Raw genomic sequence first — 4,500 nt, 5'->3', positions numbered from 1 at the left:
ATATACACACATATATATACATACATACATATAAGGGAGTTGTGGTGCAGAGGTTAGAGAAGGTGGGCCTGTGATTGAAAGATCGCTAGTTCAACTTTCGGTACTGAAAACATCAAAATGTGGATGTGATAGATGAAGCACCCACACCTGTCTCCACCCTCATTTGCCCCCACTCTCGGCCCTTGAATAAGGCCCTTAACCCCCACCCCCCATCTGCTCCCCCGGACACCCTAGATAGCAGCTCTGCTCCACACAGAGGCTGTGGTAGCTCGGTGGTCTGTGGTTGTATCAGGAAGGTCATCCGGCGTAAAAAATAATTGCCAAGTCTTCGTGTGACTCAGTTCGCTGTTGTGATCCCTGAAGAAGGGAGCAGCTGAAAGAAGAAAAAAAATGTTTTTTTCAAAGCTCTACTTGAGTACGATGCCAGTTTTTGTTTTGTTTTTTTGCTTTTTCTGACCTGAATCCACTACCAGCTGCTGGAGTTCAGTGCATCTGCTGCTGATGCCGATTACTGTCAGGCCAACAGGAGTCAGCTGTTCTGAGCCGTGGAGCGCCCCATTCGTCAGCGTAGAGCTGCTTTTTCATACTAAATGTTTACTTGAGCATCATGCAAGAGGTTTTGCTCTTTACAGCCAAACTGAAACACTTTTGTCAAATGAAATGAGACATGAGAGTCTGCAGTAACGTCCTGCCAGGACAAAAGGACCTCTTCTGAGTTGAAGTCTGTCCCAGTAAATTTTTACAGAGGCTTTCAAATGCAAAAGCAGAGCTAATATCAGTGAGTTAGTATAAACATTAAAAGTATAGAGATGGAGGTAAAAAGAAAAAAGAAAAGGTATCAGAAAAGACATTATATTGGATTTTCCCTATGGTTGATTCTTCTCACTAAGGAACACCAGAGGGTAGTAATGTTACTGTGAGGTTACCAGAGCATGTGTCAAAAATAAATAAATAAATAAATAAACATGTGGTTGATTTTAAGAGTTTGCTTGAGAGTGTTTTCTTTTTAAACTGTAAAGCAGGAAAGCAGGCTGGGGGAGGTGTGGGGCACATGCTACATGAATTCATTGTTCAAATAGCCTTTGCTTTTGCAAAATGTGACAGAATTTCTTAAGACATTTCCAAAATTCCACAGCATACAAATTATTTCCTGTAAATAACTGGAAAGGGTCTCTGTCTATTTGGAACAATAGACCTTATTTGTTAAACAATCACTTCAGCAATAAAAAGGAGTTTGTACTGTAGGCTTACACCAAAGTTCATGCTCAATAATCCAGGTAAAAATCCAACAATGTTCAGTCAGGTCATCTGGAGGGTTTCTTTTCATCCATCCATCCATCCATTATCTTTACCCGTTTATTCCATTTTGGGTCACGGGGGTCGCTGGTGCCCATGTCCAGCAATCACTGTGCGAGGGGCGGGGTACACCCTGGACGGGTCACAAGTCCATCACAGGGACACATAGAGACAAACGAGACAAACAACCATTCACTCTCTCACTCACACCTAGGGACAGTTTAGAGTTACCAATCAGCCTAACATGCATGTTTTTGGTCTGTGGGAGGAAACCGGAGCACCCGGAGAAAACCCACGCATGCACAGAGAGAACATGCAAACTCCACCCAGAAAGGCCCCTGGACCAGGGTTTGAACCAAGGACCTTCTCGCTGAGAGGCAGCAGCTCTACCAGTTGCGCCACCGTGCTGCCCGGGTTTCTTTTCTTTTTCTTTTTTTTTTTTTTGTTGAGCTGTTTTGTCCTTCATCCACTGTAGGCTTACTTTTTATCATTTCAAACCTAATGACATACATAGGTTACCATTTTGTTTACACTGCAATGCATTCTGGGAAAAAATATGTCAGAGAGATTTATTTGTCGTTCGCATCTCATGTACATGTGGTGGAACGAGATTATGTACACAGGGTCCCAGATGCATCCAACAATAAAATGTAAAAGAAAAACAGTAATAAAATCCAAGATTTGAACTAAGAAAAACATCAGCTAAATAATACACTAAGCACTAATAGCATAAAAACATTACGTCGAACAGAAGCACAAACACGAGTCTGTGTGAGCAGATGAGCATGAATTAACACAGCAACATGAAACAGATCAGCAGCAACATGAAACAGATCAGCAGCAACATGAAACAGATCAGCAGCAACATGATGTGATTTTTTCACAGTGATTATTCCTGGTTAGATATTCATGAGTCTAACAGCCTCAGGGTAGAAGCTGTTCCTCAGTCTAGTGGTTCTACACTTAATGCTCCTTAACCTCCTTCCTGAGGGGAACGGTGCAAAAAGTGTGTGTGCTGGGTGAGTGGGGTCCTTCATGATGCAGGTGGCCCTCTTCCTGTATCTAGAGGTGTAGATGTCTGTGATGGTGGGGAGGCTGACTCCAACAGTCTTCTGTGCAGCCTTCACCACTCTCTGCAAAGCTTTTCTTTCTGCAGCTGTGCAGCCTCAATGCCACACGTTGATGCTGGAGCACAGGATGCTCTCCACTGCACACCTGTAGAAGGAGGTGAGGACTGGGCTTCCCAGACCAGCTCGCCTCAGTCGTCTGAGGAAGTAGAGTCTCTGATGAGCTTTCTTGATCAGGCTGGTGGTGTTGTTGCCCCAGCTGAGGTTGTCATTCAGGTGTACACCCAAGTACTTGTAGCTGGAGATCACTTCCATACCATAACATTTTATTTATAAAGCACTTTAAACAGCGACAGGGCCAACCAAAATACTGTACAAACAGAAACAAACAGGCAAAGCACACAGCAACATATAACATAACGTAAAATCAAAATTAAGAAACAAAATAATAGCAGATAATATCATAATGACTAACACAGTGTGATGCATACAGGTTCAACACAGATCATACAGTGTTGAAAGCCAGGGAATAGTAGTGGGTTTTTAAGTGGGATTTAAAAACTGTGAGGGAGGGGGCCTGCTTGACAGGTAGAGGTAACTCATTCCATAGTCTTGGGCCTGTGACAGAGAAGACCCTGTCACCTCTGCACTTAAGATGGGTTCCTGGAACTGTGAGAAGCAACTGGTCTACTGACCTCAGAGAACACGGTGGGACATATGGCTGCAGCAGATCAGTGAGATAGGAGGGGTCAGAGGTGTTCAGTGATTTATTTCCACTGCAGATCCTCTTATGTTCGGGGGGTGGGGGGGTGTAGGTGAGTTTGTTCTTTCTGAAGTCTACAATCATCTCTTTTGTCTTCTTCACATTGATGTGAAGGTTATTCTCTTTGCACCAGCTCTCCAGGTGTTCCACCTCCTGCCTGTAGCTGGACTCATCATTGTTTGTGATGCATCCCACCACCGCTGTATCATCTGCAAACTTTACAATGTGACACAGTGGATGGGTGGGTGCATAATCATATGTGAGCAGAGTGAACAGGAGAGGGCTCAGCACACATCCCTGAGGAGAGCCAGTGCTGAGGGTTATGGTGGAGGAAGAGAAGTTGTGGATCCTCACTGACTGTGTTTTGTTTGTTAAGAAGTCTAGGACACAGTTGCACATGGAGGGGCTTAGTCCTAGTGTGAGTAGTTTGTCCATCAGGGTTTGGGGGATCATGGTGTTGAAGGCAGACATGAAGTCCACAAAGAGCATACGGACGTAAGAGTCCGTCTGCTCCAGGTGGATGAGAGCAGTGTGGACCACAGAGGAGATGGCATCCTCTGTTGATCGGATCTTGCAGTACTCAGGTCCATGTTGATGTTGATGGTTGTTTTGATGTGGGTCATGACCAGTTTTTCGAAGCATTTAGCGACTATCGGGGTGAGGGCCACTGGCCGATAGTCATTCAGATCAGTCACTGTAGAGCTCATCGGGACTGGGATGATGGTGGCGGTCTTCAGGCAGGTGGGAACTGTCGCCAGATAAGTGAGGTGTTAAAGATGTTGACCAGCACCTCGCAGAGCTGATCGGCACATTCTTCAAACACTTTCTCAGGGATGATGTCTGGGCCGGTTGCCTTGTGTGGATTAATCCTCCTGAAAGTATTCCTTACTTCTGCTGAGGTCACGCTGAGAAGTTCTTCATCCGGTGGTGAGGTGAGTCTGGTGCTGGGTGGTCTGTTCGGGTCTTCAAAGCATGCATAGAACTTGTTGAGTGCATCAGGCAGTGGTGAGTCTATAGGGCATTGATCTCTCCTGCCTTTATAATCTGTTCTACACTTAATGCCCCTCCACATGCTCTGTGGGTGTTGTGAGGTGAATTGACCCTCAATCCTCTGTGCATATGTGGCCTTGGCCTTCTTAATACCAGCAAATAGCTCTTTCCTTGTCCTTCTCAGCTCCTGTGAGTTTCCAGATCTGAAGGCAGTGTTCCTGGCTTCCAGCAGGAAGCGCACCTCTGGTTTTCTGTTGGGGTAACTTTTAACATATTTTAAGGTGGAGACGTTGTCAGTACATGTACTAATGTACCCCAGAACTGGGGATGCGTATTGGTCCAGATCTAGCGTGCCTTCATTTTCAGCATGCTTCTCTGTATATA

Source organism: Nematolebias whitei, chromosome 3 (assembly GCF_014905685.2).
Source record: "Nematolebias whitei isolate Nwh7 chromosome 3, NemWhi1, whole genome shotgun sequence".
In the NCBI taxonomy this organism is placed as follows: domain Eukaryota; kingdom Metazoa; phylum Chordata; class Actinopteri; order Cyprinodontiformes; family Rivulidae; genus Nematolebias; species Nematolebias whitei.
Note: the sequence above shows the minus strand (reverse complement) of the source record.